Genomic DNA, 16,654 nt, shown 5'->3' with positions numbered 1-16,654 from the left:
ACTTCCGTAGTGATACTGCCTCGGAAACCCAAGGAGGGGTCACTATGAGTCGGGGCCGACTTGACGGCAAATAACAACAACAACAAGAAGTAAATATTTAAATTTCTACAAACTATCTGATAATGTTAAACCCATTAATTTTTAATTTCAGTATTCATGAATATTTTGTTGTTCTTGAAAACAATTTGTTGGTTACAGTTTTGCATTTCACAAGAAATTATGCATACAAAAGATGATTGCTAAGATATCAGAGTTGATTACTCCTAGCCAAATAATTTAAAAAGCAAAATCATAAAGACAACTTCAAAATTTTGCTGTAAAATAATATTTACTATAAGTCATAGGTGCATTTCATTGTTTGACAGGTGTTACAGGGCCTCTTAGAATGAGTTGGAGCTACCAATCTTTTGTTTAGCAGCCAAGCACTTAATCTCTGTGCCACCAGAGCTCCTTTGAGGACTGGTTGGGCTCTCTCAGTTCCCAAACCATTTCCTATGTAAAACTTTCAGGAGTTGATGTCCATAGGACAACATCCTTACCCCATCACTCCATGGCCCACAAAGATGCAATCAGCAACATCCAGTGTGTGAGAAACTATAGGACAAATGACCTGGTTTCTTCAACAAATGCATTGCAAGAGGGAAAAATGAGATGGAGGGGAAAGCTATAAATTAAAGAGACTTAAAAATAAAATAAACCAATTGCAATGTGTAGAACTTATTTGTATCCTGGTTTAGACAAACTATGCCTAAGGCATGTGACTGCTAACTAGTAGGCTGGCAGTTCAAACCCACCAGCCACTCCTCAGAAAGAAGGTTGGGCAATCTACTTCCGTAGAGATACTGCCTTGGAAACCCAAGGAGGGGTTTTTTTGAGTTGGATCCGACTCTATGACAGTGCATTGTGTTTTGCGTTAATGGAGCTCTGGTGGCATAGTGGTTAAGGTATTTGGCTGCTAACCCAAAAGGTCAGTGTTTCAAACCCACCAACTGCTACCTGGAAGAAAGATGAGGCAGTCAACTTCTGGAAAGATTTACACAGCCTTGGAAACCCAATGGGGGTCACTATGAGTTGGAATTGACTTAATGGCAATGGGTTTGGTTTTTTGGTTTGTTGTTGTTATGTGCTGTTGAGTCAGACCTGACCCATAGTGACCCCTCCTTGGGTTTCCATTTTGGTTTAGACAAACTAAAAATGTCATGAGACAATTGGGAAAAGTTGAACTGGGTATTTGATGATATTAAGAATTTATTATTATTTATTTTTTTAGGTGGGATTAAGATTTGTAATAGTGGAATGCTGGCAATAACAAAAAGCCCATAGAGGATGGCTAACTAATTAATAAAATATAATTTAACGTTATATTTAAGGAGTCTATAGGGCATTACTTTAAATGAGATAGACTCTTAAAATCTTTTCTTGAATTAGGAATCCACCAGAGTCATGAGGTGTGTTTTATCTTTATGCATAAAGGGAGACAAAAATTCCAAAGTTGTCCTTCTAACTTAAGATATCTATGATGAAAACCTTTCAAGTATCTCAGAAAACAGAGATATCAATTTAAATAATTATTGAAAGAGCAATAAATTATTAAGGCAACCAAACAGATTTGCAGATTAGATTACATTTCACAGAATTTAGCAACTCTCTCTGGAGCATATGTATCTTAAAAGATGCTTTTGTATGAATAAAATTTCTAAGGCTCATTGAACAGTCCTGCTCTGTTTTCTGTTATTGTAAATTTTCATGCAGTCTCCACACTGGACAGAAGGGTAAAACTGTCTAATAAAATACAGTTGTAAAGGACATTATTGGGGCAAGAGAGAAATTCATGGTATTAGGCTAGCCTGGTTTTTATCAGAAGTCAGAATGGCCTGAATTTTCAAGAATGAGTGCTGAAATTCTGTTAGTTAACTCTAAGACAAAATTCATGCCTAAGAAATTTAAAGTTTACAATATAGAAAGAAGCAGTTAAATAAAACCTAATCCTTTATTAGATACTAGATAAAAAACAAAAATAAAAAACAAACCATCAAACACAGTTATAAAGGACATTATTGGGGCAAGAGGGAAATTTTAATATGGCCCATGTACTGGGTGATAGCTTGCATCAATACTAAATTTCTTGAGCATGATCATTTGAACTGTGGTTAGAGAGGAGAATGGCCTCATTCCTAGATGATACATGCTAAGTATTTAGGTCACGATGCCTACAACTAACTCTCAATGGTTCAGAAAAACTATGTATACATTATTACTGAGAAGTAAAGCAAATGTGGCAAAAGATTAGCAATTGGTAAATGTACATGAGGGGTGTATGGGTGATCATTGAACTATTCTTTAGGGAAAAGGGAAATGGTTTTAACAAAAGGAATATGAGGCATGTGATATTTCGCATCTAGAATAACAACATGGAAAGTACTCATGAGATAATGTTAAATTTTAAAAAAGCAGAACACAATTATATGTAAAATAAATTGAAAGAAAAAAAGATACAAATAGAAATATATTAAAATGCTAGGAGCTCTGGTGGCATAGTGCCTAAGGCATTTGACTGCTAACCAGAAGGTTGGCGGTTCAAACTCACCAGCCATTCTTCAGAAGGAAGGTTGGGCAATCTACGTCTGTAGAGATACCACCTCAGAAAACCAAGGAGGGGTCGCTATGAGTCGGATCTGACTCGATGGCAGTGAGTTTTTTTTTTTTTTTTTGCCAATGATTATTTTAGGGTAGTAGCATTATGGGTAATTTTTCTTTCTTTTCTCTGAACTTTGTATTAAATAGTTATACTACTTCTATATTTATAAACACACTTTTAAATTATTTATTTTTAACTTTTTGTTATGATATGTTGTAAATATATTAAAAATCAGAGAAATTAGTATAATGGACTCCATGTACCTACCACCGAGGATGGGACTCTATATCCTTTCTTCTAAGCCTGCCAATAATAGTCTCTAAGTATCTAATTCCCTGTATTAAATCCTTTTCTGTTTGAAATATCTAGAGTGTTTTTTGTTCCTTATACTGAATCTTGACAGATATATGTATTTCCTGATCAGATATGTTAGAAACCTCTTCTAAGAGAAAAATCAGATTTTAGATAAATTTGAGGGAATACATATTTAAAACATCACTTTATACTTTAGAGTTAGCCTTACCCAAGAAGATAAGGGAGAGTATGGCAGATGCAGCATTCTAAAGGATTAACTGCCAAAATATCAATAGATCCTGCGTAAATTACAATAACCATAACTTGCATGCATTGCCAGGCCGACTGGAAAGTAAGGTAAATCTCCAAGGTTAAAAAACAAATAAACAAACAAAGCCCTGCAAGTTGAAACTGGAGCTAGAAAGGCAGAGCATCCCTGAGAACAAATCCTGATATCAGCTCTGGATTAGGAAACTAAACTCATGGGCTGACTTAAGGTGGGGAAACTGAGTGTGAGATTTCTGCATTAAACCAGGACCTTGAAACACTAAGAGTCTTCTCAGGACAATGACACTTTCTGTTCTTTGCAGAAAGGAACCAAAAAGTCAGGAGTTCAAACCTACCAGCCACTCTGCAGAACAAAGATATGGCAGTCTGCTCTGTATAAAGATTACAGCCTGAGAAACCCTATAAAACCAAACCAAAATCACTGCCATTGAATCAATCCTGACTGATAGCGACCCCATTTGGATTTCTGAGGTGGTAAATCTTTATGGCAGTAGATTGCCTGGTCATACTTCCATGGAGTGGCTGGTGGGTTTGAACCACCAACCTTCTGGTTAGCAGTCAAATGTCTTAGGCACTAAGCTACCAGAGCTGCTTGAAAAACTTCAGACATGTAAAATAATTATAAAATATTAAAATATATTTTAAAATTGAATTAAAAACTTGAGGAAGAAGTAAGAGATTATCATAATTTCCAGGTAAAAATACAAAGGGTGAAATAGAACTTTTAGAAGTGAAAAATATAAGTATCAAAATTTAAAACTTAATTGGATGAGTTAAATAGCAGATTAGTCACAACAGAAGCAAAAATCAGTGAGTTGGAAGAAATTACAATGCAGGAAGGAGTGATAAGGAGGTGAGAAATAGAAAGAAGGCTTAAGAGGTATGAGGGATAGAATGATATCTTTTACCATACATTTATTCAGAATAGAACACAGAAGAGAGGAAAACTTGAAGAGATAATAGATGAGTAACATCCAGAATTGTATTCATCCTTTACTTGTTTTCTTCTTTATTGTCTGCATCATCACCCTTCATAGGATGTAAGATCCCTGAGAACAGTAACAGTGCCTATAGTTGTTCAAATATTTGTGGAATGAATGAAAATCTCTGATCTTTATCACCCAACCTCCATTTCAGTGGAGACTCTGAAGTCCACATGGAACTTGCCCATGAGTTCCTGGCAGGGTCAGGACTAGAACTCAGGATTTTTGTCTCAGGTCTCCATAGGCTCTTCGTTCAGAATGTGAGACTGAAATAATTGCTGGGTACCAAGCAAGAGGCAGGAGTGAGAGGGAACAGTTTATCCCCTTTGCTACATTGTGCCAGCAGCCCCATAGATGGCGCCAGTGGTCCTCCTTTAGCGTCCAAGGAAAGTCAGGAAATTGATGAGTGCTAAATCTAGATGAGGAGCCCTGGTAGCACAGTGCTTAAAGAGTTCAGCTGAACCCACCAGCTGCTCAGTGAAAGAAAGATGTGGCATCTGCTTCCATAAAGATTAAAGCCTTGGAAACCCTATGGAGCAGTTCTTCTCTGACTTGTAGGTTTGCTATTAATCAGAATCAATTCTAAGGCAATGGGTTTGCTTTTTAGTTTAAATCTAGGTAGATTCAAAACCTGCTAGGCTGCTAACCAAAAGCTTGGAAGTTCCAGTCCACCCAGAGGTTCATTGGAAGAAATATCTGGTGATTTACGTCCAAAAAAATCAGCCATTGTTAACCCTCTGAGCACAATTCTACCCTGATACACATGGCGTCACCAGAGTTGGGGACAATTCCATGACCACTGGTAAATCTAGAGGTAATTTTGATGAGGAGCTGAACATTTGCATGGTCTTATATTGTCTCTCCTCTGACTTTTTAAATTAGTTTTAAGAAGAATACATAGTAATTATACAATGGAAAAATCAGACAATACCTTATCATGTGATCAAAATAACATTACAAACGAAGGACACAGAAGGAAGGTTGGGCAATCTACTTCCGTAGTGATATCACCTCAGAAACCCAAGAAGGGATTGCTATGAGTCAGGTCCAACTGGATAGCACATAACAACAACACAACAACAAGGGACAGATGGTCATACCATGCATCCATAAATGACACTATGAAAAGGACACAACATCACCTATGCAGTATTGTGGTTGAGAATACACAACATGAATATAATTACAAGGAAACATCAGGCAAACCAAAAACGAGAAATGTTGTATTTAGAAAAGGGAAGTAGAGGAAGAGGACCGTATTCTTTAAAAATGTCCATGTCATAAAAGACAAAGGCTGTGAAAACATTCCAGATCAAAGGAGACTAAAGAGATCTGACAACTAAATTCGATATCCAACTGTAGACTGGATTTTGAATTAGAGGGGAAAATATTATATAAGGCATGATTGGGTCAATCAACAAAATTGTACTATTGACAATAGATTGCATTATTGTATCAATGTTAAATTTACTGGAGTTGATAACTACACTGTGGTAATGTAATAGAATACTTTTATTTATAGGAAATATGTACTGGAGTATTTATGGGTAAAGGGTCAGAAATTTATTCTCAAATAGTGAAGGAAAAAAAAATATACATGTAAACCTACATATGTCCCAAGTGGGGTAAAATATTAATAGGTGAATCTGGGTAAAAGGCATATGGATATTATTTTAACTATTCTTATTTTTCCAACTTTTTGGTAAATTCAAAATGATTTATAAATAAAAAATTAACAGGAAAAAAAGAGTTAAAGGATGGTGGGTCCAGGTACCTCGTTTGCTCACTTTTTTCTGTACACCAACTCAGAGCTGGAGTCCTGACTTACTTGTAGGGAACTACAAAGAGCCTTGGTACAGCCTCCACCAGTCCTGATGAAGGTGTCTTCTGCTTTTCAGTCATTTATCTTCTTAAAGGATTGTGCTCGGCTTTTGGCCTCTGGTGCCAAGGCCTAGGCTGATAGGGATGGAATTGCTGTTGTCTGTGGCTGAAAAATGCTGTGAGGGCTTTGTAAGGAGAGGCAGTGGGGGGCTCTGAGTCCAGCCACCGCCCCCAATTTGGCTTCAGGGAACTTAGGTGTCTGTAGGGGTCAGCTTGTTGGAAGCAGGACTTTGACCTGGTTCTTCTTGGTTCGGTCATGGCTGACAAAGCAAAACTGGAATGGACTTGAATTTGTAAAATGTGGATGAACCAGAACAATAATCAAATTATGTTTGAAATAATCAAATAAACAATAATCAAAAATTATGAGTTGATGCCCTGCTAGAAATTTAATCTCCCTTTAGAAAACAAAGGCAGTGTGCACATTGCATAACAACAAATCTCTTTACCAGTAGAGTCAGAACAGCAGTGCCCCACTCAAAGATGGCAGCTGACTGCACTGCTTTGAATGTGTCTTGCTCTCCTGTCAATAATCCAATCTTCCACATCAGTCTCCTGAAAGGGCTCACTATGCCTCTTCCAAGTCTCTCATTCTTGGGAGAGCTTCGACCCATAATTGTTTCCATTTATTATTTTTCCACTTCACCTAAATTAAAAAAAAAAAAAATCAGGGGTGTTCTGATTTTGTTTTGTCAGCCATGACTGAACCAGTTTAAATCAGTTCAAAGGCCCTGGTTGGAAGCAATCAGGCTGGGTTTCCTCCATTTTAAAGAGGTATCTGGGTGGGCTCAGCTGTCTGGGTGTGGCAAGAATCTTGGTAGAAAGAGAACAGTGGGGGTAGTCTTCTTGCTTACAATTTCTTGGAAGTGACACAAAACATCTTTCCCCCTTGGCCTGGGTACCCCTGAATCCTCAGAAGTTTGTGTTAGAAGTTAGATGTTAAGCGATAACGAGGTAGAGAGTTTTGCCTCAGGTCTGACCCTGCACTCCTTCCTGGGATGTCTTCTGGTGCTTGCCCCCTGGCTCCATACCCTTCACATGTGAGTGCTGGCCTGCTCCTCACCCAACCCTTCCTCACAGGGGAGGAAGCTGGGGGAAGAATGATAAGGTCTGCACTACCTGATTAGAAATTCAAAGACTAATATTCAGGGTTCCCCAAGAGATCAAGGAAAACACAGATAAAATCAAGGAAAAGACAGACAAAGAAATGGAAGAACAAAATAAATAGACAATTAGAAACCACACAAAACAACAGGTAGAAATCCAAAAGAGTAATAATAAAATTTCAGAAATAGACAAATCAATAGAAGGACACAGGAGCAGAATTGAATCAATGGAGACAGAATCAGCAAAATAGAGGACAAATCCCTTGACACCAATTTGAGGAAAAATAAAAGAATGAAGAAAAGTGAAAAAGCCTAAGAATCCTGTGGGACACTGTCAAGAGAAAAAATTTTGGCACCAGAGGCCAAAAGCCAATTGTAAATTTACTATCAAAAGCCAATTCCAGAACAGGCAGAGGCAAAAATGAAACAAAAAACGAGAATTGCCAATAATTTGCTGACAGGAAACTTCCCTAATATCATAAAAGCAGGAAGATATCCATCTAAGAAACTCAACAAAACCCATATAGGATAGACCCCAAAAAGAAAGTCACCAAGACATAATCAAACTTGCTAAAACCAAAGACAAAGACAGAGTCCTGAGAGCAACTTGGGAAAAACAAAAAGTCACCTACAAAAGGAACCCAGTAAGACTAAGCTGCCTCAGAAACCCAAGGAGGGGTCACTATGAGTTGGGTCCAACTCCATGGCACATAACAACAACAATAAGACTAAGCTTTGATTACTCAGCAGAAACCATGCAGGCAAGAAGGCAATGGGATGACGTATATAAAACCTTGAAAAAAAATTGTCAACCAATAATTATAAATCCAGCAAAATTTCCTCAAATATGATGGTGAAATTCAGATGTTTCCTGATAAGCAGAAATTAAGGGAATTTGTAAAAACCAGACCAATCTTATAAGAAATGCTAAAGGGAGTTCCTTTGGACAGAAAACCAACAACACTGGACAAAAACTTGAGATTAGGACACAGGACAGCATCAGTCAGATAGCAACCCAGCTAAAAAAATTCTCAGAAATAAAGCAAAGATAAAAGGCTGGAAACAGGAAAACAGAGATATATATCTACAAATGATGACAATGTCAAAACTAAAAGGGAGAACAAATGGTGTAGTTATAGAACTTTCATATGGAGAAGTAGTAAAGGTGATATCAAGAAATAAAAGACTGCTTTAAATTTAGGAAGACAAAGGTAAATTTCAAGGTAACTACAAAGAAAGTTAACAAAACTATCCATCAAAATAAAAACGAAGGTCACTATAGAAGAAAAGAATATAGACAACAAAATTCTTGCCAACAGAATTCAACAGCATATGAAAAAAATAATACATCATGACCAAATGAGATTTATACCAGGTATGCAAGGATGGTTTAACATTAGGAAATCAATCAACATAATCCACCACATAAATAAGGCAAAGAAAAGAATCACATGATCATCTCAATCAATGTAGAAGAGGCATTTGATGAAGTCCAACACCTATAATTGATAAAAACTCTCAGCTAAATAGGAACAGAAGGGAAATTCCTTAATGTGATAAAGGGCATTTATAAAAAAGCAACAGACAATTATTCTGAATGGATAGAGACTGAAAGCATTCCCCTTGAGAACAGATACTGACAAAAAAGGTACTGACAGCCCTTTATTACCTCTCTAGTGTAGTGCCTAAAGGCACTTGACTGCTAACCAGAAGTCTGGCGGTTCAAACCCACCAGCCACTCCTCGGAAGGAAGACTGCACAATCTACTTCTGTAGTGATACTGCCTCGGAAACCCAAGGAGGGGTCACTATGAGTCGGGTCTGACTCGACGGCACATAACAACAACCATTTAACATTGTACTGGAAGTCCTAGCTAGGGCAATAAGGCAAAAAAGGGAAATAGAGGGCATTCAAATTTTAAGGAAGAAGAAGAACCATCCTTATTCACATATGATAGGAATTAAAAGGGTTCAGCAAAGGAGCAGGATACAAGATCAACATACAAAAATCAGTTGGATTCTTCTGTACTAATAGCACCTTGAAAAGGAGAGCAGGAAAACAATACCAGTTACAATAGCCCCCAAAAAATATTTAAATACTTAGAAATAAATCTAAACAGGGACATAAAAGACCTATACAAAGAAAACTATAAAACATTATTGCAAGAAACCAAAAGAGACCTATGTAAATGAAAAAAAGAAATACCATGCTCATGAACAGGAAGACTTAACATTGTGAAAAGGTCAATACTACCCAGAGTGATCTACAGATACAATGCATCTCAATTCAAATTCCCAAAACACTCTTTGATGAGATGGAATAACTAATCATCAACTTTATATGGAGAGAAATAAAGCATTATTGAAAAAGAACAAAGTAGGAGACCTCACACTACCTGATCACAGAACCTACTACACAGCCATGGTAGTCAAAACAGCCTGATACTGGTAAAATGACAGACACATAGAACAATGGAACAAAATTAAGAATCCAGATATAAATTCATCTACCTTTGGACTGCTGATCTTTGATGAAGGGCCAAAGTCCATTAAATGGGGAAGACACAATCTCTTTAACAACAAACGGTGCTGGCAGAACTGGATGCCTGTCTGTAGAAAAATGAAACAGGACCCGTACCTCACACCATACACAAAAACTAACTCAAAATAGATCAAAAACCTAAATACAGAACTGTAAAGATCATGGAAGAGAAAACAGAGACAATGCTAGGGACCTTAATATATGGTATGAATAGAATACCAAACATAACTAAAAATGCACAAACAGCATAAGATGAACCAGATAAATGGGACCTTGTAAAAATTAAATACATATCATCAAAAACCCATTGCCATTGAGTCGGATCTGACTCATAGTGACCCCTCCTTGGGTTTCTGAAGCAGTATCACTATGGATAGTAGATTGCCCAACCTTCCTTCCAAGGAGTGGCTGAAGGGTTTGAACTGCCAGCCTTCTGGTTAGTAGTCAAATGCCTTAGACACTACACCGCCAGAGCTCGCATATCCTCAAAAGAGTAAAAAGAGAAACTATAGACTAGGAAAATTTTCTGGCTCAGATATAGCCAACAAAAAATAAATAATGCTTTGCACTTCATGGATTCTAAAACCTACCTTTTGTCATGATGTTGTTTATTGGTCCACTTGTGAGGTTTTTTTTTTTTTTTTAATGTTGACATGTAATCCACACTGAAGGCTGTGGTCTTTGATCTTCATCAGTAAGTGCATCAAGTCATTTTCACTTACAGCAAACAAGATTGTGTCATCTGAAGGTTGCTGATAAGTCTTCCTCCAATTCTGATGCCACTTTTTTTTTTTTTTTTTCTTCAAATATACTCCAGCCAGCTTCTTGGATTGTTTGATCAGCATACAGGTTGAATAAGTATGGTGAAAAGATACAATCCCAAAGCACACCTTTCCTAATTTTCAACCATGTAGTATCCCTTCATTATGTTTGAATGACTGCCTCTTGGTCAATGTACTGGTTCCTCAAAAGCACAATTAAGTGTTCTGGAATCCCAGTGCTTTGTAATGTTATCCATAATTTGTTATGATCCACCCAGCTGAATGCCTTTGCATAGTTAATAAAACACAGGTAAAGATCTTTCCAGTATTCTCAGGTTTTAGCCAAGATCCATCTGATATCACCAATGATAGCCTACATTCCATGTCCTCTTCTGAATCAGGTATAGATTTCTGACAGTTCTCTGTTGATGTACTGCTGCAATTTTTTTTTTTTTTTAATTATCTTCAGCAAAATTCACTTGGGCATGATATTGTTCAGTAATTTCCACATTCTATTGGACCAACTTTCTTCCGAGTGGGCAGAAATTATGGATCTCTTCTAGTTAGTTTGCTGGGTAGCTGTCTTCCAAATTTCTTGGCATAGATTAGTTAGTGCTTCCAGCGTTGCATCTGTTTGTTGAAACATCACAATTTATATTCTGTCAATTCCTAAAGTCTTGTTTTTCCCCAATGCTCTCAGTGCAGTTTGAACTTCTTCCTTCAGTACCACCAGTTCTTGATCATATACTACCTCCTGAAATACTTGAACGTTGACCAATTCTTTTTGGTACGATGACTGTGTCTCCTTCCATCTTTTTTTTTTTTAATGCTTCCTGTGTCATTCAATATTTTGCCCATGGAATCCTTCAATATTACAACTCGAGGCTTTAATTTTTTCTTTAGTTCCTTCAGCTTGAGAAATGTGTGTTCTTCCTTTTTGGTTTTCTAGCTCCAGGTCTTTGCACACTTCATTATAATACTTTACTTTGTCTTCTCACTTGAGATATGCCACATCAGCCAATGAAGCTTTACTCTAATTATGTCATTAAGGTCAACTCTACTTTGAGGAAGCAGCTTTTTCCCAGTCATATTCTGAGTGCCTTCCAACCTGAGGGCCTCATCTTCTGGCGCTGTATCAGACAATGTTCTGCTACTATCTATAAGTCTTCACTGGCCAAGTTTTTCAGAGATAGACTGCCAAATCCTCCTTCCTAGTCTTTCTTGGTCTGGAAGTCCTGCTGAAACTGTCCACCATGGGTGACCCTTCTGGTATTTGAAATACTGGTGGAATAGCTTCCAACATCACCACAACATGCATATCACCACAGTACAACTAACTGACAGATGAGTGGTAGATTGTATGGGTATACCACATTTCTTTAACTGTTCATCGGTTTATGGCCATTGAGGTTATTTCCTCCCTTTTTTTTTTTTTTTGGCTATTATAAATAACGCTGCTATGAACAGTGTGGACAAGTTTTTGTCTGGACATATGGCTTCAATTCTTCTGAGCAGAGATTTCAAGGAGGGAAATTGCTGGGTCATATGGTAATTCTATGTTAAATCCTTTGATCAATTGCCAGAGCAACTGCATAATTTTACATTCCCACCAAAGATAAATTTTAGTTAATGTACAAATTAACTGCTTCTTAACTTAAAAAAACAAAACAAAACAGAAATTCCCCATCTCCCCTGGCAAAAAACAAAACAAAAAACCACTTTGGTATTTTTATCAGCAGGGTCAAAAAGTCCTGGAACAAACTGTACTAATTGTTTCTATGTTTTGTTATATTCACAAACTTCAGTTATGATCTCTCTTCCTCAAATGTGCAGCAATTCAATCTTACGTTGTAACCATGACATTACCATAGAGTGTTTAAGTAAACAGCATGTAACACTTTTTGCCAGTAGTGACGTTAATAATTACAGGAATAGAATGAGAACAGACTGTGTAGTAATGACCCCTGGAATAGATTACTTGAGTTGCCTTGGCAGTGTCAAGAGTTTGTCATGTTAGTGGTCATGGTGCTGCAATCCTTTTTGTCACTAAGAATTGATGACTCCAGCTATGGTAACAGTCATAATATTTAATCTAGCTTCTTTGAGCTACTTCAATACTTAAAAAAAAAAAAAAAAAGATTTCTCTAAAGCATTTATATCCAGGGTTTACCAAAAAAACCCAGGATCTCTATGTACTAATTTTAGGAGTTGAGTATTTCACTTTCTTCTTTAGTTTGTCTGGATCCTCTCTTTAAATGTTAGTGACATTTGCACACTGGAAATGAACATTTGTCTCTCAGCTTATCTATCCACCTATTTATACATCTATATTTCACCATGTTCTATAATGTCTCTTTCCTTTCTTCCTTCCATTCTTTTATTATTAATGCCATAATTTTTATTAAGCATCTACTAAGTGTCAGGCACTGTCCCAGCACTAGGAATAAGTGATAAGCAAAGAGGCCTGGTCCCTACTGACATAGAGCTTAATTTCCAGTGAGGGAAAAAAGAAAATAAACAAGATTATTTCCAGTGGTGTTAAATATTCTGTAGATGACAAAACAGGTAATGTGATAGACTGTGGGATGGGATTAGTTTTGGTAGGGAGATCAAGGAAGACTTCTTGGAGGAGGTGAGATTTGAATGATGCAAAGGAACCAGCCATGTGGAGCCATGGGGACAGAGCTTTATAGGCAGAGGAAACAGCAAGTGCAAAGTATTTGAAACAGTTTAAAATAATACAGTCAAGGAGATGATGAATATAAAGAGAATGAAGGAAAACAGATGTGAGAGAACAGGAGAAGTTTGTAATGCAGATATGCAAGCCATAGAGTTTGGCAAAGTTACTGAGGTTGAGCTGCATGTTTGGTTTCTACCTTCCTGGAAGCCAAGGTGAAAAGGAAAATGTAATCAATTTCATGATGTTCTTTCTTCCTAAGGGAAAGGCATGTCAGTTTCTCAAGGGAAAATTGTGTTTGTTTTTTTCCTAACACTCAGGCTTGAAAGATGTATCTTGCATAGACCTTCCTGTAAGGGGCATAGAGTGATTGCATTAGTTAGTGTGGTAGGCAGAATAATCTTCTCCCCAATAATAAAAAAAAAAATATGTACCCATCCTAATCCCCATGACCTGTGAATATGTTACATGGCAAAGGAAACTTTGCAAATGTGATTAAGGATCTTGAGATGGAGAAATTTTTCTGGATTTTCTGGGTGGGCCCAAGGTAATCACCCGGATCCTTAAAAACTGAAACCTTTCCTTGCGAGGATGGGAAGGAGATGTGACTACAGAAGTCAGAGGGATGCAGTGTTGTTGGCTTTGAAAATGGAAGAAGGAGGCCATGAGCCAAGCACTGTGAGCCACGTCTAGAAGCTGGAAAAGGTAAGGAAACAGATTCTTCCCTAGAAACTTCAGGAAAGAATGCAGCCCTGCTGACACCTTGATTTTAGCACAGTGAGATCTGTGTCAGATGTCTAACCTACAGAGCTGCAAGATAATACATTTGCATTCTTTAAGCCATCAGGTTTGTGGTAATTTGATGCCAAAACCAAAAAGCCAAATTCACTGCCATTGAATTGATTCCAATGCATAGTGACCCCTGTTGGGTTTCCAAGGCTGTATATCTTTATGGAAGTAGACTACCCCATCTTTCTTCTACAGGATAGCTGGTGGGTTCGAACCACCGACCTTTTGGTTAGCAGCCAAATGCCTTAACCACTACAGTACTAGAGCTCAGCAGCTATAAATAAGTAACACAGATTCATTCTGATTGCAAGTAACAGAAACTCACCCATTTGAGCTAGTTAAAGCAAAAAAGACACTTTATTCTAAAGATCTGGAAATATTACATGGAATTCAAAGGCAGAAATGCAGCTCATCTCAGGAAATACTAAAGCCAGGGACTGGAAAGCTGTCGTCAGAACTCTTCGGTCTCTTTTCTCTGTGGATCTTTTTCATTCTTCAGATTCGTTTCACTCTTTTCCTGTAGCCTGGTTTTCTTCATTCCTCCATGCCACATGCTGGGAAAGCATGTTTGTGGACAACTTCTGATTTTCTATGATATAAGTTTAGTTACTTAGAGAAAGACTGAAATCTCTCAGTCCTAATTCTAAATTCCTGGGGAAAGAATTATGATTGGCTCAATTTGAGCCAGATACCTACCATTAGAGCAATTGACAATAGCCAGGAGTCTTGGTCATTTTATTTCAGGACCCAGGGCTGGTTCCCAGAAAAAGATATCCCTATTTTAAACGCAACTTGCAACTCATTATGAGGTTAAGAAACCATTTAATGGGTTGAAACCAGCATTAAAAAGAGAGAAAAACATCAGAGTGTGTAGAGTCTGGTAAGAGTAATGTTTTTTAAAAAAAATTGCTTCAGTAATTATAGGTACCTGTGCTTTGGGTGATGATGTAAAACATATTTTTTATGGTGGATTATGATTCAAAAAGTTTGAAAAACCCTGGGCTGGGCAATTTGGTAGGTTTCTGCTCCAGGCATGTAATAAACATCACTCTAAAAATAATCTCTCTAGTAAATGCACAGGTGTCCTTCATATTTTGCCTAACAGTTATTTCTCATATAGACAGATACCTTAAAGCTAAAGCATGATTTGACAGATTCAGTTTTGCAGTGGTGAAGAGAAAGTGGTACAAGCACATAGTTTTTCTATGGTCTGGCTCAATCCAGGATAAAATCTAATCTAGTGGTTTCTAACTGGCTTTGGAACAAACTCATCTGAAGACCTTTTAAAAATGTTTTCATAGGCTTCATTCAATCAGAAGGAGACCTGGCAGCACAGGTCTGCTTCAAACCCACCAGTAAAGATGTGGCAGTCTGCTTCCCTAAAGATTTACAGCCTTGGAAATCCTATAGGGCAGTTCTACAGGGTTGCTATGAGTCAGAATCAACTTGACAGCAGGGGGTTTTGGATTCAATCATAATTTCTAGAAGTGCAACCTACAAATCTGTATTTAAACACAAAACAAACTCCCGAAGTGTCTCTGACATGTAGCCAGGTTTGTGAATCATTGACCCAGAGACTAGATAGGGGAGGGGTTATTCTCCATAAAAGTAATTTCGCTCAAACAGACTTTTCGTAGGCATTAGGAAGTGGTACAAAGTAATTTCTTGGTAAGGGCCTAGAATGGAAGGCTTCATTGCTGCTGATTAACAGCACATCCATATACTTTACAGTTCAATGAAGCAAATGGTAGAGCTTATCTCCTTTGGTGGACATTATGGCATTAACATTCATGCTTGGATAGATGGCCTTTACATCTTCTCATGGGATCAGGGGAGGGGCAGGGAAAATTTTTGCAGGATATTCCAGGTCCCCTGTTAGATAATAGTTTGGTTCCAGCCCAAGACCCTGAAGTTCTATGCTATAGGGAATGGGGGAAATTGATTGTGCTTGAAAACATTTCAAAACTGTATTTATTAATTTTCCACTATGGCCATTTTGAGCTTTCTGATGAACCTGACAGGATCAGTTAGTTACCAAATACACCCCTATCTATAAGTCCAAGTTATCAACTGTTGTTGTTGTCATGTGCCCTTGAGTCGAACCCAACTCATAGCGACCCCTCCTTGGGTTTCTGAGGCAGTATCAATATGAAAGTAGATTGCCCCATCTCCCTTCCAAGGAGTGGCTGGTGGGTTTGAACCACCAGCCTTCTGGTTAGCAGTCAAGTGCCTTAGGCACTACACTACCAGAGCTTCCAGTTATCAACTATCAATCAAATAAAATTTAGAGGACATTTGCCTCAAATTATTAGGCTAGTATTAACCAATTATCATCAAGTTGATTCCAACTCATGACCTCTTGTGAGCCAGAGTAAAATTATGCTCCATGGGATATCCATGACCAATTTCTCAGAAGTAGATTGCCAGGCCTTTCTCCTGAGGTGCCCCTGGATGGACTGGAACCTCTAATCTCTTGGTTAGTTGTGGAGCACGTTAACCATTTGCACCAAGCAAGGACTTTTTAAACTAGTACTAGCATACTGGACTTTCTTCCCCACAGCTGTTATAGAGCAGAACTGATGACCACAGAGATCATTCCTAGTTCAGGTCAATAAATGCCTTAGCACCCAACTGGACCCTGTATTTCTAGCCTCTATTGCAGGGCCATGCATTCAGATACCCGCAAAGGTTTCTGA

This window comes from Orycteropus afer, unplaced genomic scaffold (genome assembly GCF_000298275.1).
Source record: "Orycteropus afer afer isolate SDZICR_OR568_19922 unplaced genomic scaffold, OryAfe1.0 scaffold00014, whole genome shotgun sequence".
NCBI lineage: Eukaryota > Metazoa > Chordata > Mammalia > Tubulidentata > Orycteropodidae > Orycteropus > Orycteropus afer.
Note: the sequence above shows the minus strand (reverse complement) of the source record.